The sequence below is a fragment of the Saccopteryx leptura genome, chromosome 3 (genome assembly GCF_036850995.1).
Source record: "Saccopteryx leptura isolate mSacLep1 chromosome 3, mSacLep1_pri_phased_curated, whole genome shotgun sequence".
Taxonomy (NCBI): Eukaryota; Metazoa; Chordata; class Mammalia; order Chiroptera; family Emballonuridae; genus Saccopteryx; species Saccopteryx leptura.
Genome location: NC_089505.1, coordinates 62,442,421 through 62,469,438, shown reverse-complemented (window position 1 = coordinate 62,469,438; position 27,018 = coordinate 62,442,421). Strand labels below are relative to the sequence as shown.

Here is a 27,018-nt window from a genome sequence, read left to right as displayed (position 1 = left end):
AAAACTACTGGACCTGATAAATAAATTCAGCAAGGTGGCAGGATATAAAATTAATACTCAGATATCAGAGGCACTTTTATACAGCAACAATGATCTGTCTGAAAGAGAAATTAAGAAAACAATCACCTTCACTATTGCAACAAAAAAAATAAAGCACCTAGGAGTAAATTTAACCAAGGAGGGTGAAGACTTGTACTCAGAAAATTATAAAACATTGATAAAAGAAATCAAGGAATATACAAACAAGTGGAAGAATATACCATGTTCATCAACAAGAAGAATAAACATCATTAAAATATCTATATTACCCAAAGAATTTATAAATTCAATGCAATTCATACCAATGACATACTTCAAAGATATAGAACAAATATTCCAAAAATTTATATGGAACCAAAAAAGAACACGAATAGCAATCTTGAAAAAGAAGAATAGCCCTGGCCGGTTGGCTCAGTGGTAGAGCGTCGGCCTGGCGTGCAGAAGTCCCGGGTTCGATTCCCAGCCAGGGCACACAGGAGAAGCGCCCATCTGCTTCTCCACCCCTCCCCCTCTCCTTCCTCTCTGTCTCTCTCTTCCCCTCCCGCAGCGAGGCTCCATTGGAGCAAAGATGGCCAGGGCACTGGGGATGGCTCCTTGGCCTCTGCCCCAGGCGCTAGAGTGGCTCTGGTCGCCCCCTGGTGGGCGTGCCAGGGGGATCCCGGTCGGGCGCATGCGGGAGTCTGTCTGACTGTCTATTCCCGTTTCCAGCTTTAGAAAAATACAAAAAAAAAAAAAAAGAATAAAGTGGGAGGTATCACACTTCCTGATATCAAGTTATACTACAAGGCCATTGTACTCAACACAGCCTGGTACTGGCATAAGAACAGGCATATAGATCAATGAAACAGAACGGAGAACCCAGAAATAAACCCACACCATTATGGACAATTGATATGTGACAAAGGAAGTAAGAGCATACAATGGAGTAAAGAAAGTCTCTTTAACAAATGGTATTGGGAAAATTGGACAGCTACCTGTAAAAAACTGAAACTAGACCACCAACTTACGCCATTCACAAAAATAAACTCAAAATGGATAAAAGACTTAAATGTAAGTCGTGAAACCATAAGCATCTTAGAAGAAAACATAGGCAGTAAGCTCTCTGACATCTCTCGCAGCAATACTTTTGCTGATTTATCTCTATGGGCAAGTGAAACAAAGGACAGGATGAACAAATGGGACTATATCAAACTAAAAAGCTTTTGTACAACTAAAGACAATATGAACAAAATAAAAAGACAAACTAAACAATGGGAGAATATATTCAACAATACATCTGATAAGGGGTTAATAACCAAAATTTATAAAGAACTTGTAAAACTCAACGCCAGGAAGATAAACAATCCTATCAAAAAATGGGCAAAAGAAATGAATAGATACTTCTCCAAAGAGGACATACAGATGACCAATAGGCATATGAAAAAATGCTCAACATCACTAATCATTAGAGAAATGCAAATTAAAACCACAATGAGATATCACCTCACACCAGTCAGAATGACGCTCATTAACAAAACAACACATAATAAGTGCTGACGAGGGTGTGGAGAAAAGGGAACCCTCCTGCACTGCTGGTGGGAATGCAGACTGGTGCAGCCACTGTGGAAAACAGTATGGAGATTCCTCAAAAAACTAAATATGGAACTGCCTTTGACCCAGCCATCCCACTTTTAGGAATATATCCTAAGAACACCAAATCACTGATTCAAAAGAAGAAATGCACCCCCATGTTTATGGCGGCATTGTTTACAGTAGCCGAGATCTGGAAACAGCCCAAGTGTCCATCAGTGGACGAGTGGATTAAACAGCTGTGGTACATATACACAATGGAATACTACGCAGCATGAGGAAGAAAGAAATCTTACCTTTGTGACAACATGGACGGACCTGGAAACTATCATATTAAATGAAATAAGCCAGGCAGAGAAAGAAAAATATCATATGACCTCACTCATTTGAGGAAACCAATTAACACTGTGAACTGAGGAACAGAATAGAGACAGAGGCGGGATCAAAGGGACCAGAGGGAAAGCGGACAAAGGGAAAGGGGATGAGAGGATGGGATCAGAGAAGGGAAAGAGATTAGTGAAACTATATACACATAGCACAGCATTATAGAGAGCAGAAAAGCAAATCCTGGAGGGAAAGGGGGAGGGCGCTGGGGGGAGGGGGCAAGGGGGATTTTGAGGGGAACACAGGGTGGGGGGAATGTATTTGGTGGGACACTTGAATCTATGTAAACACAATAAATTTAAATCAGTAAAAAAACAAAAAAAATTTAAGTACAGGTTTAGTCTCTATTGTTTTCAGAATGAAATACATGCTAAATAAACTCAGTATTTGTTAGATAATTTTTAAAAATTAAGAAAGTATCACAAGCCCACATCATTTCAAAACCAGTTGAGAGCAAATGAAATACACTGAGAAGAGAAAAAAAAAGTGTGGAAGGAATCCACACACACATACATATTAGAAGCAAATTCAGCAAGCTTACATTTACTCAACAAATATTTGATCATTTTCCTAGTTGCAATTTACTGAGTGCAGGTAACCTGCTTAACTGAAAACAGAGATGACACAGCAGAAAGTACTGGAGTATGTACCTGTGAAACCAGAAAATGTCTCAGCAGCAGATCCGGCTGCTTGCCACCATGAAAACCAATTACCGGTACATGGCACAGGTGCTGGCGTGAAGGAAAAAGATTTTATTCAAGTCGGGCCACCTGAGAAGATGGGGGAGGGGGGCTGCTGTCCTAGAAGGAGGTTGGATAAGCCCAACTAGAACAAAGGAATCAAAAAGAGAGGGTTGGGAGTTCTTTGCTGAGGGGACTCAGCACAATTTAGGTAAGTGGAGGAAGGTCCCGTATTTCTGGGAGCCCGCACATCTGAAGTTCAAAGTCCCCGCAGTTGTTACAGGAACTGAAGCTAGCAAGTAACTTATAAATTAGAGTTTTTGTTTAAAGTAAGGGGTGTCCAGATTCCCATAGACTGTCTCCTGACCCTGAGTATAAATCTCAGGGTGACGGGAGTGAGGGAAAAGGGGGAGGGGGCAGGAGTGTGTGTGTGTGTGTGTGGAGGGGCAGCTGTAGCTCCTGCATTTGCTTATTTTGCTCAGATGTAAACTTTTTTTTTTTTTTGACAGAGAAAGAGAGAGGGACAGATAGGGACAGACAGACAAGAAGGGAGATGAGAAGCATCAATTCTTCGTTGCAGCATCTTATTCCTTGATTGCTTTCTCATATGTGCCTTGATGGGGCTACAGCAGACCGAGTGACCCCTTGCTCAAGCAAGCAACCTTTGGGCTCCAGCCAGCGAGCATGGGGTCATGTCTATAATCCCACACTCAAGCCAAGGACCCAGCGCTCAAGCTGGTGAGCGCATGCTCAAGCCGGAGACCTTGGGTTCCGAAACTGCGCCCTCCTGTCCCAGTCCAACGCTCTATCCACTGTGCCATCCCACGGTCAGGCTCAGATGTTAACTGTTGATGTTCATCAGTTAGAGGGGAACAAGCCTTTTAACTTCACAGTTACAGAAAGCTTGTCCAGAGATGAAAGTACAGGATTGGTTATATACTTCTAACTTGTTACAGAATACATAACTGTGATTACTAAACTAGTACTATCGAATCATGGTTATAAGAGCAACACACTGGATTTAATATTTTACAGGAATCCTTTTATAAGCTTACTTATTATTACATTCTTATTTAGCTCTACTTTATGGCTAGTCACACTAAGACCAGCAAATCAGTAACCCGTTACACCTGAGGCTATGCTGTGGAGACCACGAAATCCCAACTTCCTCCCCAGCAGAATTCGGGGGTGCGGGTGGGGGGTGGAGAATCGGGTGCGGCACAATTACGCCTGTCTCCGGGACAATCCGCGGAGGCCATCCCCAGGCACTAGCGCGGGGTGACTCAGTGCTTCCTTAAAAGGAGATGGAAACTCACTCAAGTCGGGGAAAAGGTGGGTCTCCGCCAGGGTGACAGAAGGGCTGTGGCATCGCACCCAGAGCCGACCTTCTCTCTCCCTTCTCTGCAGGGGAATGGGAATTACCTGTACCCGTGATCAAGCGCCGCCACCGTCCTAAGCTTTGGACACCCACTGTCTCGTTTATATCTAACCACAGCCTCCCCAGCAGCTACACACCCCCGCTCCGTTACAGAGGAAAGGAGAGCTCGGGATAAAACAGCTCGCCATGCCCCGTGCGGACGGCCGCAGCAGCAGCGCTGCAGGGTCAGCCGGGAAGAGCCCCCGCCTCCCGCTTCTCCGCCTGGCGGCGACGGCTCCTGCCCAACACAGCAGCCAGTCCACGGTCAGGCCCCCCAGGCTCGGAGCGGGTTTTGGGGCGCAGAGCGGACTCACCCCGCAGACCAAAATCACGATGTGGACCTCAGTTTCCCGACCGGAGGTGCCTCTCACTACACGGCGCCCCGGGACTACATTTCCCAGAAGGCCGTTGTTTCCGGACAGAGTTGGGGAATACATTTCCCAGAACTCTCAACAGAAGGAGTCAAGTCTTACTGGTTAGAGTTGTTAAAATAAATAATCGGATGGATGGATGAATGGATGGGTGGGTGGATGGATGGATGGATGGATGGATGATAGAACCTAGTTAGAGCTGTTAAAATAAATAATCAAATAGATAGAAGCCAGATAGATTAGATAGATAGTTAGATAGATAGATGATAGATAGATAGATAGATAGATAGATGATAGATAGATTAGATAGATAGATAAGAGAGATAGATACAGGTGAGACCTTTAATGGCTTCCCGCCGTTTTGCCGGCCTCCAGCAGTTCTCTGACGTCAGTAGCTGAACTTTTTCTCACTGACAAAACAGCAAATATTTGAAGTCAGTCTTGTATGAAACATATCACGTGATGCTTTACTGATAGAATTTTACCCACTACTACCAGAAAAAGGAAAAAATGGTAGGCACTATTTTTCAGTTTTAAACTTTTTAGACATTAAAAGAATGAAAGACAAAACACATGCGATGGAGGCAGAATACATTGTACATTTCCACTTTTGTTAATATCACTGCCAAATAATTGAGAACTTGCCTGTTGAGGACAACTAGACATCCTTTTGAGATGAAAAACTTCGGCACAGACTTGTCTGATCAACTTCAGGGGCTACTGAAATCATTCCTCGGGGAATTTACGAATGTGAAAATGTACATATTATTGTTAATTCGATGTTTAAGTATGGTCACTATACAGAGTATTATTGTTCCACTACAATATATGTTTGCATTTCTTGTTTACTGAACATATATTCCTTTTTCTTTGTTTGAACATATATTCCTTATTCTGTTATACACAACTACCTCCTTTGGAGCATGTACTGTATGTATTGTGTGCCATGGAGTATTCCAAGCACGTTAGACACTTTATCTTCAAAACTTTTTTAAGGTGCATATTGTTTTTTCCTCTGTTTTACAGTTTAGGAGTCAGAGGCAGAAATAAGTGAAGTAACTTATTTGTATTACAAAGTTATTAAGTCCAAGAGCCAGGTTCCAAAATCTGGCATTTCATGACCAGAGCCTGTGTGCTATTCACTACATCTCATTTAAGCAACATAAAGAGAATGTTTAACTTCAATCATTTTTACTTCCTGATGCCAGGGAGATATATTATACCATAGAAACTCAATTATTTTCGCCTGTCGTCTATCCAGTCCCTTTGGGGAAGGTACAAATGCTTTCGTCACACAAACAGGAATCTTACATATGCTGGTTCCCTCTTCAAATTCACATTCCACTCTACACATTCAGCCATAGTGAATCACTGTAATTCTACAAAATCCTCTTTACATATGCCGTTCCTTCTGTCACATCCCACTGCTCTATTCACTTCCCGGTCATAGTCTTCATCCATAGCTTAAATACTACCGGCTCCAGTAAGACTTCTTGTGGGGTTTTGTCTTGCAGAATAATAAAAGCAATATGTAATAACCAAGATTACACACTTGGAATCAGGCTGCTGAGATTAAGTACTAATTCTGCCACTTATTCTGTGAACAGTCTTTTATGTTCATTTGTGAAATGCAGATTTATAGGGCTGAGATGAGGAACAAATGAACAATTACACGTAAAAGCACTGGAAACTGCATTAGATCATTAAAATATTGTCAATAATTGTATTCAAATTTGAATGCTGTGAAAAAATTGATAGATTTTGCATCCCACTGAAAATAAGACAAAGGACCCCGAAAGTATGTATTATTCCCTTTTATTGTTTCCTAAACCCATTTTAGGTATTCTTAATACAATCTAACTGAGCTGCAGGCCCGTGTTTCCAGACATTAGGCAGCTACACAAGCCTCAAACATTGAAGAACTTCTCTATCTCTGCTTGGTGCTAAGCACATTGTAAAGAATGGGTAAGCCCTGGCCAGACGGCTCAGTTGGTTGTAGATCTGCCAGGACAGATTCAATCCCTGGTCAGGGCACATACAAGTGTTGACCAATGAATGCATAAATACGTGGAATGGCAGGGTTGATGTTTCTCTCTCTCTTTCTCTCTATCTGAAATCAACGAAAAGAAAAAAAATAAAAAAGAATGAGCAGGAAGCCTAAGAAAGAAACAGATGAGAAACCAAGAAGGTATGCCAAAGAAAATTTCAAATAAAGACACCAAATTCATAATTATTCTTCTCCAAATCAATGTTTATGTGTCCCTTAGCTTCTCACATAACTAACATTCTCCTAGTTGCCAGAAATGAAAACCCTGAAATTAAGTTACTTTCTTCATATAATCAACATATGTCCACACCTATTAAATTCTACTGACTCCATAACAGGGATTTGATTTTGGTTTAAAATATTACAGGTTTTTTCCCATCACCTCAAAAAAAGTATTTTGTGTGAGAAGGGGAATTGATGCAGTAAGATAACACAACTTTGACAAGGGCCGCACGTGACTGATGGTTGAAGGAGCCAGTTTCATTGCACAATTTTCTCTGTACATTTGGGCATTTCCATATTAAGACTTTAAGAAATACCATGCATAATATAGCACCAATGCATAAATGCATTAAAATGTTTATGGTTTATCTCTAATTCCTGAGATTAGGAGTAATTTTGGTTATTTCCTTTTTGTATTTCAGTATATCCTAATCTCTCTATAATAAGCATGCACTCATTCTGTAATGAAAGCATAAACTACAAAGCCCCAATCCACCTTCTAAACCTGATATAAAAAGACTTTTCCTCAAGCTATATACACAATGATTTTCTATGATTAAAAAAATGTACAGGCCCTGGTTGGTTGGCTCAGTGGTAGAGTGTCAGCCCTGTGTGTGGAAGTCCTGGGTTCGATTCCCAGCCAGGGCACACAGGAGAAGCGCCCATCTGCTTCTCCACCCTTCCCCCTCTCCTTCCTCTCTGTCTCTCTCTTCCCCTCCCGCAGCCGAGGTTCCATTGGAGCAACGTTGGCCTGGGTGCTGAGGATGGCTCCACGGCCTCTGCCTCAAGTGCTACAATGGCTCCAGCAGAAATGGAGCAATGCCCCAGATGGGCAGAGCATTGCCCCCTGGTGGGCGTGCTAGGTGGATCCCAGTAGGGCACATGCGGGAGTCTGTCTGCCTCCCTCCTTATAATTTTGGGGGGAAAAAAAAAAAGTGCACAGAAATTAAAACATACAAACTAGAGGCTCCCAATCCATGAGTTTAAATGGCAGTTCTACTTCTTTCCAGCTGTAAATCTTGGGCAAACAACATGAACTCAATGAGTACATAAAAAAAAAGTTTCTTGTTTAAAGAATGTTGTTATGAGTTGGGGGCACAGAGAGAGAGATCAGCAGATGAAATCATCGTGAACTAGCAAAGGACCACCGCTCGCTCAGGAAAATGGCCCCGAGTTCGCTCTGTGTCCTATTTTTATTCACAAGACTTCAAAAAGCTTGTTTACTGAGAAATTGGCATAACATCAAGCATAACTTTTACTTAAAGATACATGGAGTACACCTGCATGATAGCTTATATAACAATATAATATCAAAAGGCATTAATTGCAATTGCTTCTATGGTTCCCACAACATTCCTCTCTTTATCTCAAGGGATAATCTTGAAAGGAACAGAAATCTTATGAGAATGTTTTACTGAGAAAAAAGCCCAGCAACTGCCTTCAGTCACATAGACCTGTTTTAGTGACCCGCCTTCAAGTCACAAAACAATTCTCTTGGCAAAACATTCTTTTCTTGTTGGCTGTGTTCCCATCCAAGCCATGCATTGGGTTATTCCACTACATTTCCCCCCTTTTTATCATATATATATATATATATATATATATATATATATATATATATATATTTTTTTTTTTTTGTATTTTTCTGAAGTTGGAAACGTGGAGGCAATTAGACTCCCACATGTGCCCGACCAGGATCCACCCAGCACGCCCACCAGGGGGCGATGCTCTGCCCATCTGGGGCGTCGCTCTGTTGCAACCAGAGCCATTCTAGCGCCTGAGGCAGAGGCCACAGAGCCATCCTCAGCGCCCAGGCCATCTTTTGCTCCAATGGAGCCTTGGCTGCGGGAGGGGAAGAGAGAGACAGAGAAGAAGGAGAGGGGGAGGAGTGAAGAAGCAGATGGGCGCTTCTCCTGTGTGCCCTGGCCAGGGATCGAACCCGGGACTCCTGCACGCCAGGCCGACGTTCTACCACTGAGCCAACCAGCCAGGGCCCCCCCTTTTTGTTTATGCTGAATGTCATGAAGCACCACAGAAAACACAGCCTTCTGTCGTTCATCCCTTATGTCTCTTGCTTTGATTTGTCGACAGACTACATATAAAAGAAAACATAGAATTAATACCATTATAAAAAGTCCCACAGTGGATCCCCAAAATCTTTAAATATATTCAATAGGATTTAATTGTGATAAATTATCCATTAACCCTTCAATATAGGTTGACCTGTCAAAATTTCTAATTTTCTTTGAAAAGCTTCATGAATATGTCTTTGTAATTCAATGACTTCTTTAGTCATATTATCATGGTTTAACAAATGTCTCTTAACACGTTCCCATGGAAAAGCTGTCTGAAAACTACTTTTATTCCAATCACACTTTAATTTAATTTGATTTTTTAAGCTAGATAATTGATCCTCTAACATGATCACAGTTTCTCTCAAACCAGTGAGTTCATTTTGTATTTCAGTATCAATTTGACGTTGAGAAGACCATAACTTTTCAGAATTTTCATGCCAGGTATTTACAAATTCAGCTGTCTGAACAGACTGTTGTAACGCTGTCCCAGCTGCTGCAGCAGTGGCAGTGATAGCAATTGATCCCATAACAATGGCTATTATTAATCCTACTAGCCTTTTGCCTCTTTTTAATAATTGTTTAGCTACCAAATCCAATGCTGATGTAGCAGGACTATCTTGCCTGAATCGATTCATTTGTACAGGAATCCATAAACCAGTCCTGGCTCTTAGAAGGTAGATACTGTCTCTGCTAAAGTTTAATGAGAAAGAGTTATTAATACATGTGTACAAAGAACAATTATGACAAAAAATAGCTCCATTGCTATTATTCCAGACTGTTTCCCCAACTAACATGACATAAGGCAAAGGAACACAAGCTTGTATATATAGAGTCTTATTAACAGTAAAAGAAAGGTTAAAAGTCCCACTATGATTAACCATATGTCCATACCAAGTTCTCAAAGGTTTCAAAGCATCAACCATGTGTTGATGCTTAAAGTGTCGTAACATGAAAGGATTGGGGGGAGAAAAGCCACCTCCATGCCACTGAATAGTTTCACTCACTGATGGAGATACACTGTTAATATCTTCCCCACTATGTGCTGTGTGTGCAGGCCCACAGGACTCCAATCTATGACACTTCCATAGGAAGTATTAAGCAATACACGTGCCTTTTCTCCGTTGCAGTTAATCCACAATGGCCTTTCAATCAAGTGAGTTAAAACAGGAGTATGGCACGGAGGTTATAATCATAACCTCCCTCTACTATTTTGTCAGAAATATTTCCTTTAAAACCATTGGTAGATAAAATCATTAATATTTTACGATTTGGTGTTTTAGTAACATTGGTACATATAGCCAACCATGCCTCCAATTGGAATTTTAAACAGTGATTACCGGCACCTATACAGATAGGAAGACCAGTGACTCCAGTTTCATAAAAATTCATTTTAGTCCCTTCTTCACTCGGAACCATTGGTCGTCTAGAATCATAGGGTCCGGGCATCAAACGGGAATCGTTAGTAACTATAGGAACTGGTCCATCAGTCCAAGAGACTCCTCTTAGTAAGGGTGGGTTAGAAATGTAAACCCAATATGTATAATTTTCAGCATTTACCTGTGTAACGTTACAATAGCAAGCATAGCTAGAAATAATGATGATTCATTCATTCAGCGGAGCCCCTTGGCAATTAACAGGGCTTTCCCCTCATTAGTTAACTTTTTAATTTGTCCCCAAGTTAGAGGTTTTGTAGCCAATGTGGAGTCCAAAGGAACAGTGTACTGTTGTCCTTTTCCACTTAATGTCATCTCCTGCATCTGGTCCTCCAGATTGGCCATTGTAAAGGTGCATTTCATCTCAATTCTCGGGCTTTGATGTTTTTCGCAGGAACCCACAATTTCTCTGCACCTGTAGAAATATAAGCATAACCTCGACCCCAGCACACTATGGTAGCTGGAGACCAAGCATTAGTAATTTCATTTTTATAATATATAGGTTGTTGATTATAATAATCAGTTTTATTCAAACTCCAATGTTTTTGAGCAGCTGTTAAATTATCATCATCCAAATTCAAAAAATTAAGAGTAAATAAGGCTTTCATTAATCTGTCTTGAGGGCTACACAATATTTTCTCTTTTTGTTTAAACAGCATGTCTTTCAGAGTATGATTTTTTCTCTCAATGATGGCCTGTACTATTACCAGGTATGCCTGTTAGGTGTTTTATGTTATATCTACAGAAAAATTGTTGACACTTGCATGATAAATAAGCAGTAGCATTATCAGTTTTGATTGTTTTCAGTATTCCCATAACAGAAAAACAATGTAAGAGATGAGAAATTACTGCATCAGCCTTTTCCGAGCTGTGAGGAGTGGCCCAAGCAAAGCCAGAAAATGTATCAACAGAATGATTAATGTATTTTAATTTTCCAAATGTTGCATAATGAGTAACATCCACTTGCCATAATTCATTACTTTGAGTTCCTCTAGGATTAACTCCAGAAGAGAACGTTGGAACATTGATTAATTGGCATGTAGGACAAGTTTTTACAATATTACATGCTTGAGCCCAAGTTATATTATGTGTAGCTTTTAATGCTTTGACATTAGAATGATGTAATGCATGTTCTTGTGTAGCAGCTCGTACACTTCCTACCAGTGCATCAATAGTGGAATTAGCATTGACCAGTGGACCAGGTAATAGTGTATGAGCCCTAATATGTGTAATAAATAAAGGATGTTTTCTGTGTCTGAAGGACATTTGTAATTTAGAAATAGCTGATATAATTCATCTTGAGAATAAGGAATGGTGGCAGTTTCTATGTTTTTTACTGTAAATTCAGCATACTGAGAGTCCGTAACAACATTGAGTGGTACTGAGTGAAAATGTTCAACTGCTAAATAAATTGCATATAATTCAGCCTTTTGGACAGAGTAATAAGGACTTTGTACTACTTTAGATGTTACAGAATCAGTAAAACCAGCCATTCCAGCTCTATTAGCATCAGTAAAAACAGTAGTAGCATTAAAAATAGGTTGATTAACAATAGTTTTTGGCAATATCCATTGAGTCCATTTCAAAAACTGAAAAAGCTTAATAGTAGGATAATGATTTGAAATTTTTCCTAGATAATCAGAAAAGACACGTTGCCAATCTTCATTAAGCATCTATAATTCTTGGATTTGCTTTTGTGTGAAAGGAACAACAATTTCAGAGGGATCTTGTGCACACAATTGCCTTAAACCAGCGATGGCTTTAGGTGACCCCTGTGTTTTGGTCGTTCGACCTCCGCCGGGGTCGCGACCCACAGGTTGAGAACCGCTGGCCTTAAACGAATACGGGCCTTAATGATAAGACGTGCAACTTTTTGTATATAAGTCTAATTTTTTGACAGATTTATGAGGCAGCAAATCCCATTCAATTATTCCCTCTTGCTGTGCTATAATACCTGTAGGGGAATGCGTAGTATTAATAATCAGTAATGAAATAGGTTGTCCTAATGTAATATGAGACAACTGTGCCTTTTGCACTTGTTGTTCAATCCAATTTAATTCAGTTTCTGCTTCAGGCGATAAAATCCGAGGACTGCTGAGATCGGAATCTCCCTCTAGGGTCTTAAACAAATTAATCAATTGATATGTAGGAATACCTAATGAAGGTCGAAACCAATTAATGTCTCCCAACAATTTCTGAAAATCATTAAGTGTTTTAAGAGAATCTCTTCTAATTTGTACTTTTTGAGGAACAATAAAAGTATCCTGTAGTTTTTGTCCCAAATATTTCCAAGGTGAGGTTTTTTGTACCTTTTCCTCAGCTATTTGTAAGCCATAATCATTAAAAAGTTTTTTGCTAAACGTAAAAATCTCTTGTAACTGTTGCATATCCTCATGAGCAAACAAAATATCATCCATATAATAGTAACATAACAGTGCTGGATATTTTTGTCTAATGATGTCTAAAGGTTGAGCAACAAATTCTTGAACCATAGTTGGACTATTTAGCATGCCCTGTGCTAAAACTTTCCATTGATATCTTTTTGTAGGCCCTTGATTATTAAGAGATGGAATAGTAAAAACAAATTTAGCACAATCATCAGGATTCAATCTAATCGTAAAGAAACAGTCTTTCAAATCAATAATGACAATATGCCAGTGGCGAGGGATCAGGGCAGGATTTGGGACTCCTAGTTGTAAAGCTCCCATAGGTACAATATTGTCATTTATTTTTCTTAAGTCTGTAAGCATTCTCCATTTACCAGATTTCTTTTTAATAACAAATACTGGAGAATTCCAAGGGCTTTTACTAGGTTCTATGTGACCTGCTTGTAACTGTTCTACTAAATATTTTAGCGATTCTAATTTTTCCATAGTAAGGAGCCACTGTTCTATCCAAATAGGCTTTTCTGATTTCCAAGAGAGTTTGGAAGCGAAGCACTCAACAGTAGCCCCTGCTAAAAATTTGATTCTAAATCGGGAAATCCTATCCCTCTTTTGTCAGAATGCTGCCTAACTTCTTGAATTATATCACTGGCGGTTTCTGTTAAAGGATTATAGCCCATAGAGAACATAGTATTTTTGGCATTTTGAGATTGGTGGGAATAGACAGTGTAGCTCCCCACTGTTGTAGTAAATCTCGTCCCCACAAAGTCATAGCAACATCAGCCATATAAGGTTTCAGCGTAACAGGTTGACCTTCCGGTCCCCTGCATTGTAATTGATTTGTACTCTGAGCTATTTGATTTAATGTGCCAAGACCGATAAAAGTAGCCTGCAGTTTCATAAGGCCATGAGTGAGGCCATTGTTTGGCAGCTACTATTGAAACATCAGCACCAGTGTCAGCAAGTCCTGTTACAGATATTCCATTTTCAAACATCACAGTTAATTGGGGGCGAGAATCATTAATTAAAGTATGCCAAAAGACATGATGATCAGTACTGCCAAACCCTCCAGTTCGATTATTTGGAGAAGCTTTCTGAGAAATATAAGGTAGAAGTATAATTTGAGCTATACGCTGATTCTTAGTAAGAGTAACAGGTGTGGGAGAAGACATCATAATCTGGATTTCTCCAGTATAATCAACATCTATAGCACCTGTATGAACAATTATTCCTTTACTAGTTAAGCTACTTCCTAACAAAAGTCCTACCGTGCCCTTGGGCAACGGTCCATATATTCCTGTAGGAACTTGAATGTATTGGGTACGTTAACTTCAAAATTGCCTGGGCTGGGAATATCTAAGGCAGCACTGCCTTCAGTGGCATGCATTAAATCCGCGACTGAAAGCCGTTTTGTTGTTCCAGTTGTTTGTGCTCAACTCCATTGCTGACTGGAAGCTGTAGGTGCTGCTGATTCGGTATTTGTTCCGGGCCCCGAACCTGGCCCGCTGAGTAGTTTCCCAGCAAAATATTGCCATCTTTGTCTTTAATAGATTTACATTCACTGACCCAATGTTTGCCCTTTTTGCATTTACGACATAATCCTGGAAATGATCTTTTGGATGAATTATTAAATTGCTGTTGTTCTTTTCTACAATCCTTTTTTATGTGACCTAACTTGCCACAGTTATGACATTTAGGATGATTATTAGAAAGATCAGCCTTTAATGCAGAAGCTAGAATATTAGCTTGAAAAGTCTGTGAGCCAACATCCCTGCATGCCTTAATGTACTCCTGTAGTGCTTTTCCACTTTGTTTTAAGGGTAATAAAATCTTTTGACAATCAACATTTGCATTTTCAAAAGCCAAAGTCTGCATAAGAACATCCTGAGCTTGTTCATTAGAAATAGCATGGCGAATAGCCGCCTGTAATCTTGATAGGAAGTCAGTATACTGTTCATCATTCCTTTGCCTAATTTTTCTTTTTTTTCTTTTTTTTTTTTTTTGGTATTTTTCTGAAGCTGGAAACGGGGAGGTAGTCAGACAGACTCCCGCATGCGCCCGACCGTGATCCACCCGGCACGCCCACCAAGGGGCGATGCTCTGCCCATCCGGGGCGTCGCTCTGTTGCATCCAGAGCTACTCTAGCGCCTGAGGCAGAGGCCAAGGAGCCTCCCCAGCGCCCGGGCCATCCTCTGCTCCAATGGAGCCTTGGCTGCGGGAGGGGAAGAAAGAGACAGAGAGGTAGGAGAGGGAAAAGGGTGGAGAAGCAGATGGGTGCTTCTCCTGTGTGCCCTGGTCGGGAATCGAACCTGGGACTCCTGCACGCCAGGCCTATGCTCTACCACTGAGCCAACCGGCCAGGGCTGCCTAATTTTTATAAATGACTTTTCTCCCGCTTCTCCAACTCCAGTGATCTGCATCCAGGCTTTAAGACAAGCAGATCTAACCTGAGCTATAACAGCATCAGTATAACCAGCTTGCTGTTCCACAGCTGCATAAGCGCCAGTGCCAATGAACATTTCAAAAGTAGCTCTGGGGGGATTATTTCTGGCGCTTATGCGAGATATTCAAAGAGCCTCCTCTCTCCACCAAGATTTGAATTGTAAATATTGTCCTGGTTCCAAAACCGTACTAGCAAGTAAATCCCAATCCAAAGGAATGATTAAATGATCATTACAACAGGAAGAGATAGGCCTTGAACATATGAGGACTGAGGTCCATACGTAGCAACAGATTGTTTGACTAGCTTTAAGAAAGTAAATTCAATTTGGTCGAACTGAACATTATGCCCTCCCCCAGGATGTTGAGCATTAGGAGGGAAAGGCTGTTGAATAATTGGCAAAATAGATGCAAAAAAATTACTAGAGTTAGATTCTAAATCATCATGATGCATAAGTGCCTGTTGCATTTCAGAGATTTCAGGGAATTGAAAAGTCCTTCCCTTGCCAGTACCAATTAATTCTTGACCTTGAATTGGAGGAGCTGTAGGCTGACATGTATTTTGCTTTTGAATAGGATAAGCAGTATACTGATTTCCAATCTCCTGTTGTTCCAGTGTAAGTTGTAGTTTATTTAATAAATGTTTTAGACAGGCAACATCATCCATAGGGGCTCCCTCATTTTTTGGGAAAAAAGGACAAAAGACTGTGGATGGCTAAATTTCATTAACATTATCAGTAACTTCAGAAGCAGAGACAGTATTGTCCAAGTCATTATTCTGTTCATTCTGTGCTGAATCAAGTCCTTCAGGCTCATTATAAATAACCTTACTCAAGTCTTTAACAGAATCTCCATCTGATTGCAAAGGGCCAAGGGCTGTAGCAATAAGATTATAAGCAGCCCACATTTCAGCATCAAGCGGATCTCCGTTCTGATGGGCGCGGTGTAAAAATTTTCCTACTTGTTGCCAAACATTCAAATTCAATTGATTACAATGCTCAGGAGTATACCAATAACAGTGTTTCTGATTAGCACTTAAAAGACGTAACAAAACCTTGTCTTTTATCTGAATCCCAGACTCTTTTAAAAGGGATTTTAAAACTTGTACATAATTGTCCAATAATGAATGGGAATTCCCCATGACTTTGCTAGTTTTCCCGAAAGTTTTGTGTACACAGCTCATCCAATTTAACCTTTTGGGGTTCCGCCTGTTCCTAATCTCTTCTTCAGGCCCCACGGTAGGCGCCAAATATTGTTATGAGTTGGTGGCGCAGAGAGAAAGATCAGAAGACAAAATCATTGTGGACTAGCAAAGGACCACTGCTCGCTCAGGCAAATGGCCCTGAGTTCATGCTGTGTCCTACTTTTTTTTTTTTTTTTTTTTTCATTTTTCCGAAGCTGGAAACGGGGAGGCAGTCAGACAGACTCCCACATGCGCCCGACCGGGATCCACCTGGCATGCCCACCAGGGGGCGATGCTCTGCCCCTCTGGGGCATCACTCTGTTGCATCCAGAGCCATTCTAGCACCTGAGGCAGAGGCCACAGAGCCATCCTCAGCGCCTGGGCAATCTTTGCTCCAATGGAGCCTTGACTGCGGGAGGGGAAGAGACAGAGAGGAAGGAGAGGGTAATGGGTGGAGAAGCAGGTGGGCACTTCTCCTGTGTGCCCTGGCCGGGAATCGAACCCGGGACTCCTGCACGCCAGGCCGATGCTCTACCGCTGAGCCAACCGGCCAGGGCCTGTGTCCTACTTTTATTCACAAGACTTCAAAAAGCTTGTTTACTGAGAAATTGGCATAACATCAAGCATAACCTTTACTTAAAGATACATGAGTACACCTGCATGATAGCTTAATAACAACATAACATCAAAAGGCATTAATTGCAATTGCTTCTATGGTTCCCACAACATTCCTCTTTTTATCTCAAGGGATAATCTTGAAAGGAACAGAAATCTTATGAGAATGTTTTACTGAGAAAAAAGCCCAGCAACTGCCTTCAGTCACATAGACCTGTTTCAGTGACCTGCCTTCAAGTCACAAAACAATTCTCTTGGCAAAACATTCTTTTCTTGTTGGCTGTGTTCCCATCCAAGGCCATGCAGTGGGTTATTCCATTATAAAAGAATCTGTTTCCCCTCTCCTTTTTACTTTCTCTATTTCTTTTTTTCTTTTAATAGAGTCTTTCATTGACTTTAGAGAGAGAGGAAGGGAGGAGAAAGAAACATTGATTTGTTATTCCATTTACTTATGCAGTCATTGAATGATTATTATATGTACCCTGACCAGGGATTGAATCCACAACTTAGGTGTATCAGGATGACTCTCTAACAAACTGTGCTACCTGGCCAGGCCCCCACTCCTTTTTTTCATAGAGCATTTCCAAAAAATACCTACTGCTTTTGTATATTTTCTTCAATCTATTGATATGCATGTAAATCTATCTATCTATCTATCTATCTATCTATCTATCTATCTATCTATCTATGTATATATGTGTGCGTGTGTGTGTGTGTGTGTGTGTGTTCGTAAAGTCATAGTGCACTTTTGACCGGTCACAGGAAAGCAACAAAAGATGATAGAAATGTGAAATCTGCACCAAAAAAGGAAAACTCTCCCAGTTTCATACCTATTCAGTGCAATTCAATGTGGGCTCACACACAGATTTTTTAGGGCTCCTTAGGTAGCTATCCCGTATAGCCTCTACAGACTCGTCACTGACTGATGGCCTACCAGAACGGGGTTTCTCCACCAAACTGCCGGTTTCCTTCAACTGCTTATCCCACCGAGTAATGTTATTCCTATGTGGTGGTGCTTCGTTCTAAATGCACCGATATTCACGTTGCACTTTGGTCATGGATTTGAATTTAGCGAGCCACAGAACACACTGAACTTTCCTCTGTAGCGTCCACATCTGGACTGGCATGGTTGTGGGCTGCTCCGCTGTATACACGGTGTTACGTCATCATCTGCGCATGCGCACATGCTGCCACATCATCCTACAGAAACTGGGAGGGTTTTCCTTTTGTTTGGTGCAGATTTCACATTTCTATCATCTTTTGCTGCTTTCCTGTGACCGGTCAAAAGTGCACCATGACTTTACGGACACACTGTGTGTGTGTGTGTGTGTGTGTGTGTGTGTGTGTGTGTGTGTATGTATATATATGTGTGTGTGTATATATATATATATATATATATATATACACACACATATATATATAGGCTAAGTAAACGTCTTCCCAAGTTTACAGCCCAAAAGTGCTTTCAAAGGTCTCTTTTAAATATTAACATTTGAAAAAATAACAATCAGGTCTCTATCACTGTGGGTATTTAACTAAGGTCCCTTTCCCTGACCTAGCAGGGGAGATGAGATAAATTTATTAATTCTGTAAAGTCAGTGAAGTAAAACTTGATTCCCAAATAAATTTAGAATGAATCTATCAAAGGATTTACAACAAACGGTTCATTCAAGTCCTCTCATAGGAAGATTCTGTTAATCTTGTGAATGTGTGTACGTAGTAGTTAAAAATAGAGTTGTAGGGCCCTGGCCGGTTGGCTCAGCGGTAGAGTGTCGGCCTAGCGTGCGGAGGACCCGGGTTCGATTCCCGGCCAGGGCACACAGGAGAAGCGCCCATTTGCTTCTCCACCCCTCTGCCGCGCTTTCCTCTCTGTCTCTCTCTTCCCCTCCCGCAGCCAAGGCTCCATTGGAGCAAGGATGGCCCGGGCGCTGGGGATGGCTCCTTGGCCTCTGCCCCAGGCGCTAGAGTGGCTCTGGTCGCAGCATGGCGACGCCCAGGATGGGCAGAGCATCGCCCCCTGGTGGGCAGAGCGTCGCCCCTGGTGGGCGTGCCGGGTGGATCCCGGTCGGGCGCATGCGGGAGTATGTCTGACTGTCTCTCCCTGTTTCCAGCTTCAGAAAAATGAAAAGAAAAAAAAAAAATAGAGTTGTATAAAAGTCTGTATGTAACTGCTTGACTATATGAATAGAAAGAAATTGTTTTGTCATCCTTTTCCAAAATTTACCTACAGTACAGTACTCGGGATAAACACAGTCAGTAATAATACAGCTTTCTTTCCTACATTGTGAAGAGAGGACTTTCTGTGTTAGTAGTATGTTTTAGTTCTCCAATGCTACCTCCGTTGCCATATCTGTTAAAAATAAATAAATAAATTCTAATAGCGGCACCTACCTCATAAAACTGTGGCAGACACTTAATGAGCCAATTCGCATAAAATAAGTGATTACCACTGATAGCACTACACTGGAGAGGAGACTAAAAAGGTCGAGAAATTAACTCGCATAATGTTACTCTAGGAAGTGGCAGAGCTGGCCGGTAAGGGAAGTGGTTGGGGAGTGCCAGGGGGCTGACCAGGCGCCAGGGGACCCGGCTGCCCCCAGCCCCGCGAGCACCACCGTGCCAACCAGCGGAGGGGATGCAACCGTCTTGCACCCCATGATCCGCAGCTGCCAGCGGCTTCTCTTATGCTCTCTCAGCATGAGGACCGGGTCCCGCTGACTCCTCTCTCAAGCCTGGGCAGTCGCAGGTTCGGAAGCACCCCCAGGAGCAAAGACTCACCTACTAGAGCAGGGGTCCCCAAACTACAGCCCGAGGGCCGCATGCGGCCCCCTGAGGCCATTTACCCGTCCCCACTGCACTTTCGGAAGGGGCACCTCTTTCAGTGGTGGTCAGTGAGAGGAGCACATTGACCATCTCATTAGCCCAAAGCAGGCCCATAGTTCCCATTGAAATACTAGTCAGTTTATTGATTTAAATTTACTTGTTCTTTATTTTAAATATTGTATTTGTTCCCGTTTTTTTACTTTAAAATAAGATATGTGCAGTGTGCATAGGGATTTGTTCACAGTTTTTTTTATAGTCCAGCCCTCCAACGGTCTGAGGGACAGTGAACTGGCCCCCTGTGTAAAAAGTTTGGGGACCCCTGTACTAGAAGGACAGGTGGAGAGCAGCTGCGCACTCCCACAAAGTCCCTCATTTGGACAGAGGGAGCCCTGACCCACTTCCCAGAATTCCCTAGCACAGCGGGCCACAAACAAAAGTGCTCCAGGCGACACTACCCCGGACTACACTTCCCAGAATGCCCAGGAGAAACAAGGCCGTATCTCTGGCCCCTGGAGCAGACGTACCTCTGAGGTCTCTAAACTTCCGGGCAGTAATATCTATAATGCTAGGGCGGATATTTGCCAAGTTGTACCTGTTTTGGGTGGTAATGTCTGTTTTGTTAGTGTCCTCCAATTCTGTCATTGTAAGTTGGGCAACGCTTTAGCTACGTACGATCAGGGACATCTGGAGGAGGTCTTAGTCTGAATGAGTCTTGGTAGAACCCCAAACAGCTGCCCCATAAAAGTAAGAATAAAAGGGAAATAAATTGTCTTGGCAGAGGCAGAAGCTGAACTCGAAATCCCCCGGTACCTGAAGCTGGGTTAGAGTGAACCATTTTTATTAGTATCTTCAGGCACTTCGCTAGGACAAATGAAAATCCTCTGTAGAGAAAGAAACCATTTTCTAAAGCTTCAAAGTATTTCTACAAATGAAAAAAATATATTAATATTGGACAAAGTAGCCCTTGAAAAAAATCATTATAAAATACAAAAAAATATTCATCATTACTTTCAAATTATTAGGAAGAACAAAATATAAAGCATCCTTTAAAAAGCAAAATGGACAGAAATAGAAAAATTACTCACAATCAGGAAGCAAAATTTTCATACATACTTAGAAGGAAATGTAGAGCCTTAAGTGCATACAGTAAAACAGAATCTGAGCATCTTGCTCATGCAATTTACTTGCAACTTATTTTTGAGCCCAATGTCAAGTGTATCACTGCACTTGATGAGGGTATGCCCGCACTTATGACTTCATTGCATGGTAACCGTTCTGAGCTGTAGCCAAATATTTAGTTTTAACTAGAGTCCAATAAAGCCAGAAGCTGTTTTCTCAGGAGTAATGCCATCTGCAGAGAATAACATAATGAATGTTGCTCCAAAATCCTAAATAGCAGTTTGTGAACTCCATGTAGCATCTCTGTTACAGACACTTCATACATGATCAAATATGTATGTACCAGAGGTCTAAAATTATTTCTGAAAAAAGCCAGATAGTAACAAGCCATATGATCTGTCACAACTACTTAACTTGGCCAATTTACATGACAGTAGAAGTCATGGCTATGTTTCAATAAAATTTTATTTTGTAAATAAAATATAAGTGGTGGCCAGATTTGATCCGTGGGCTGTAGTTTGCCAATCCCTTGACTAAAGCATGAAAGAAGATAGAAAAGCTGATGTAGCCCCGAGCTAGGGCCATGAAAGTGCACTGATGGTCCTAGCAGATGAAACTAAGCTTCTTTGGATAATATTTAGTACTAAGTATAGAGAAAATAGCACATGTTGACTCAATGGCTATTTATTAGGTGCCACCAGGTGTGTCGATTTGCTCCAGCAATAAAACCACATTGGGAGCTGCAACTGGAATCAATTCCTATTTAACTTTATCATAATCTTTTGTCACTAACCAATGTTCACCTGTCTTCTGCACAGCTCCAATGAGTGAACTGAATGGGGGTGTGGCAGAAATCATGACTCCGCAACTTTGAAGATACTGAGAGTGGCGATAATCTCTGTAACCTCTCCAGGAATATGGTATTGCTTTCGGTTTTCTTCTTTGGTGCGTACGAGGCAGTTCTAGTGTCTACTTGTTCTTTCTTACCAAATAGCCTTTATTTTATTGGCCGGAAACCAATGTGAGGATTCTTCCAGGTTTATTTATTTATTTATTTATTTGACAGAGAGAGAGAGAGAGAGAGAGAGAGAGAGAGTCAGACAGCGGGACAGATAGGGACAGACACACAGGAATGGAGAGATGAGAAGCATCAATCATCAGTTTTTCGTTGTGACACCTTAGTTGTTCGTTGATTGCTTTCTCATATGTACCTTGACTGCAGGCCTTCAGCAGACTGAGTAAACCCCTTGCTCGAGCCAGCGACCTTGGGTCCAAGCTGGTGAGCTTTGCTCAAACCAGATGAGCCCACGCTCAAGCTGGCAACCTCAGGGTCTCGAACCTGGGTCCTCCACATCCCAGTTCGATGCTCTATCCACTGCACCACTGCCTGGTCAGGCCCAGTTTTATTTTTATTGCAATTCTACACTCTGGAACTTGGGGAATAATTATACAATTAGTTCAGGGATTCACTCATACCACCACATAATGACCTGAGCAAAAATATACGTTATTTGTCTTTTATAAACTCCTGTACTGACCAATGAACAACAGTGCCTATTGGGGGTTTCCATTGGTTAATATCAGCTCTAGTGTCCAGTACAACCTTCATATTCTGGTTATTTCCACTTATCTAATGCACACCCTCTTTAAAATGATTGTAAGTCAGTTTGTGGAAGTCTAGGATGATTTATATATATAGTTTGGGCAGTATAGCAGGGTTCTGCCTCAAGGGAACCCAACCTGCCCCTCATTCAAGATACTCTAGAAATGGGAAGTGACTCATGTTATGGTGCTGACTGTAGAGATACCACTCCCATATTGATTCAAGCCAGACTTATGTCCACTAGACCTAGAACTTGTCCACTTATTCAAATCAATATGTTAGTAGGCTTCCCATTAGTAGGCTAGCTTCAGGGACAGCACAATCAATAAGATATGCAAAAATTTTCATGAATCAAACTATTCTGATGATCCCTTTGGCTTTGCCATTCACTGAGGGAAACACAATCAGTTTACCTCTGACAATGAAATGCCTCCACTTTACCTCTGATGCTCTGGGATTCCATCACCCTCACTGAATTCAGGGAGCCCCATTTTGATGTTATAATTTCTTTTTCTCATTGCCAGCCTATAGAGGAGAGCCAATGCTCTCCTTACCAATGAATTTCTGAAATCTTTGGTAATTGAAGTGTCCTCTGAACTCTCCCAGGAGATGTAGGTTGGGTGAGCAGATCTTATAATAAATCCACTCCAGCCATGTGGCATTCTTTTTTTTTTAATCTTAAACTTTTTTTTAAGACTTTATACATTTTAGAGAGTGTGAGAGAGAGAAGTAGGGAGGAGCAGGAAGCATCAGCTCCCATATGTTCCCTGACCGGGCAAGCCCAGGGTTTTGAACTGGCAACCTCAGCGATCCAGGTCAATATTTTATCCACTGTGCCACCACAGGTCAGGTGACAGTCTTATATATTTGTATACATTCTTTTACAGCAGTGTTTCTTATTTGAAGACAACTTTGCCCCCTTCCCCAGGGACATTTGATAGTGTCTTGAGACCTTTTAAATTTTATTTTATTGATGAGACAGAGAGGGAGAGAGAGAGGAGAAACAAACTCCTAGTTGCTTCACTTTAGTTATTCGTTGATTGCTTCTCATACGTGTCTTAACTGGGGGTTCAAGCAGAGCCAGTGACCCTTTGCTCAAGCCAACGATCTTGGGCTCAAGCCAGCAACCCTTGGATCATGTCGATGATCCCACACTTAAGCCAGCAACGCTGCATCATGCTGACAAGCCTGTGTTCAAGTCGGTGACCTTGAGGTTTTGAACCGCTGACCTCAGCAGCCTGGGTCGACACTTTATCCATTGCACCACCACCCAGTCAGGCTAGAGACATTTTTGGTTGTTACAACTTGAAGGAAGAAAAGGATGTATTAGTCATCTGGTGGGTACAGCCTACAGATGCTGCCAAACATCCTACAAACACAGGCCAGCCACCAACAATGAAAAATTATCCAACCCAAAATGTCAACAGTGCCAAGGTTGAGAAACTGTCCCAAAACGTACTTAAAAAGTTCTAGCATTTTTACCTTAGTATAAGCTAACTCTGTATACAGGTTTCAGTTATTCAACTGAGCAAAGTGTTGAAGGCATTCCCAGGTATTTAAGCTAACATCCAGAGTCTGGAGATGGTGTTCAGTACACCCAAATCAAGAAATCCAGCTTAATCCAACATTACATCACTCCCACTGATTCAATACCCATAAGATCCACGATGTATCTCAGGTTTCTATTGATATACACTCTAAAAATCTTACTTATGGCAGGGAGTGTCTTCTCGTAGTCATACTGTATACATGACGACTTCTTTTTTTTTTTATATATATAATTTTATTTTTTTAATGAGGTGACATCAATAAATCAGGATACATATATTCAAAGATAACAAGTCCAGGTTATCTTGTCGTTCAATTATGTTGCATACCCACCACCCAAAGTCAGATTGTCCTCTGTCACCTTCTATCTTATTTTGTGCCCCTCCCCACCCCCTATCCCTCTCCCATTCCCACCTCCCCCCCGTAACCACCACACTCTTATAAATGTCTCTTAGTTTCACTATTATGACATGACGACTTCTTGATGCAGACCCCCTCCCTGTGGCCTGCAAGGACTTAAATCTGACTAGGTCTAGAAAAATAAGAGGCAAGTCTTCAGAATCTACAGCACCCTGCAAGGAAACTATCTCAAGAAAGATCATTACAGGTCCTTCAAGCAAGGGGAGACTAACTCAGAGAGGAGAGGAGGGCTTCCTTTTAATGTAAAGGAGTCTCAGCTAAATTTAGAGGCCTAAGGCCTCAGCTTGGTTGGAATCTGGCCATTTATTGCCATCTCAACTTTTCAGGAGTCTATTCCTTCACATTGATGCCCTAGACATGAGAATCTACAGGGTTGTGATTCAGGCACTGACTGCAATGTGCCTTTGGGTACTTTAAAGAAAATGCTGGCCTGACTGGCTAGCTCAGGTGATTAGAGCATTGTCCCAACATGGCAAACTAGTGGGTTCAATCCGTGGTCAGAGAACATACAAGAAGCAACCAATGAATGCATAACTAAGTGGAACAAATCAGTGTTTCTCTCTCAAATAAATCTTTAAAAACATACGGCCCTAGGCTCTGGATGGGTGGCTCAATGGTAAAGTGTTGGCTCAGCATGTGGATTTCCTGGGTTCAATTCCTGGTCAAGACACACAGGAGAAGCAATTATCGATATATGCTTCTCCACCCCTCCCCCTTCTCTTTCCCTCCCTCCTGCAGCTGTGGCTCAATTGGCTCAAGCAAATTGGCCTTGGGTGTTAAGGTTGGCTCCATGGACTCTGCCTCAGGCGCTAAAATATGGCTCCAGTTGGAACAGAACAACAGCCCTAGATGGACAGAGCATCACCTCCTAGTGGACTTGCTGAGTGGATTCTGGTCAGGGCGCATGTGGAAGTCTGTCTCTGCCTCCCCTCCTCTCACTAAAATAAACAAAATACTGCCCTGGCTGGGTAGCTCAGGTGACTAGAGCACCATCCCTACATGCCAAGGTTGCGAATTTGATCCCAGGTCAGGGCACATACAAGAATCAACCAATAAATGCATAAATAAGTGGATCAACAAATTGATGTTTCTCTCTCTAAAATCAAGTCACCTGAGCTGTGGTGGCGCAGTGGATAAAACATGATCCTGGAATGCTGAGGTTGCTGGTTCAAATCCCTGGGCTTGCCCAGTCAAGGTACATATGAGAAGCAACTACAATGAGTTGATGCTTCTCTCTCTTGCCTGACCAGGTGGTGGCACAGTGGATAGAGCACTGGACTGAGATGAAAAGCTTTGAAACCCTGAGGTCACTGGCTTGAGCAATGGCTCATCCAAATTGAGCAAGGGTTGCTGGCTTGAGCATGGGATCAGACATGACCCCATGGTCGCTGGCTTGAGCAAGGGGATCACTCATTCTGCTGTAGTCCCCCGGTCAAGGCACATATGAGAAAGCAAACAATGAACAACCAAGGTGTCACAATGAAGAACTGATGCTTCTCATCTCTCCCTTCCTGTTTGTCCCTATCTCTGTCAAAAAACAAAAACAAAGAAAACCCTTTAAAAAAGTAAAATGAAATCAATAAACTTCATTCCTTTTTAAAAAAATGCTTATTATATGTATTTCCCCAAGTATTACTATGTAACCAAGCTCAAAGCTATGATAGGAAAATTCTTCAGAAGCCAAAAATAGAGAATTTGAACACATGGTGTCAAATTGAAGTTGAAACTGGATTACCTACAAAGTTTAAGAAAATTGGATACACAGCTAGAAGTTTAATCTTTGGTGCAGACCAGTGATTTTCAACATTTTTCATTGCGTGGCACATGTGAACTTATTACTAAAATTCTGCGACACACCAAAAAAAGTGATTTGGGGCCAATCTGACATAAAAATAAAATTTTCATTCATTCATACTGTATGGCATTGTTTTAGCTGTTACTATTTTTTAAATTTGAAAATCTAAGGGAAAAGAGATCCGTGCCTCCAACTTAAATGTGGCACATCAGTGTGCCTCTTGCAGCAGAAATTAAAAATCACTGGTGTAGATGACAGTTAAGGTCAGAGAAGCCCAGCACACTGGGAGTGAATAGTGAATATCCAACATTATAATAGAGCAACTCTCTTTCACTGGCTGTGAAATGTCAGTAACTCACAAAGTAGGGATGTTAAATCCCTACTTTGACATCCTTGGTGGAAAAAAATCAATTGTGTGATGTTCTATTGCATGATTAATAAGCTCCAATTTTCAGTCAGTGTGTACTATCACAAAAAAGAATTGCTTTTACTTTACAAAAATCAATAGAACACAAAAGGTTGATGCCGACTGGTAAAAGGTCTGACTGCACTGTCACAATCTCTTCCTTGCCCTCAAATCCCAGCAGCCCGCATTTCCCTACATGTTTAATAGCAACCAGACACAGGCCAAGACAACAGGACTGACGTGATGAGGCTGGGAGTGAGGGAGCACAGCGCCCGCACAGCAGGGCAGTGCCGACCCCACACACTGCAGCACTGGTTTTCTAACATTCCAACTTTGTCTCCCTGAGTCCATTTTATTACAGCTACATTTAGGTTTCCTCTTCAAATTTCAGCTTTAATGAAATTTTGGAGGTGATAACACAATTTTCAAACATACTTTTCCTATTC

General features: G+C 41.6%; 1 protein-coding gene and 1 non-coding gene across 7 annotated transcripts in view; one reads left to right on the top strand and one right to left on the bottom strand.

Moving 5' to 3' along the window:
- LOC136398981 (zinc finger protein 227-like) overlaps positions 1-27,018 on the bottom strand; it is a 92,996-nt gene that overhangs the window by 12,651 nt on the left and 53,327 nt on the right. For 2 of the 6 annotated variants that reach the window (XM_066373688.1, XM_066373683.1), the window contains exon 1: positions 4,404-4,474. The exons of 1 other annotated variant lie outside the window; for it this stretch is intronic. The gene's annotated coding sequence lies outside the window, so the exon portion shown is untranslated. Of the gene's footprint in view, positions 1-3,988; positions 4,064-4,201; positions 4,329-4,403; positions 4,475-27,018 lie in introns of those variants that run through there. 3 more of the 6 variants (XM_066373686.1, XM_066373684.1, XM_066373687.1) reach the window with 3 other exon arrangements.
- TRNAT-UGU (transfer RNA threonine (anticodon UGU)) lies at positions 7,302-7,377 on the top strand. The gene has a single exon. It is a non-coding gene; the product is annotated as a tRNA-Thr (tRNA).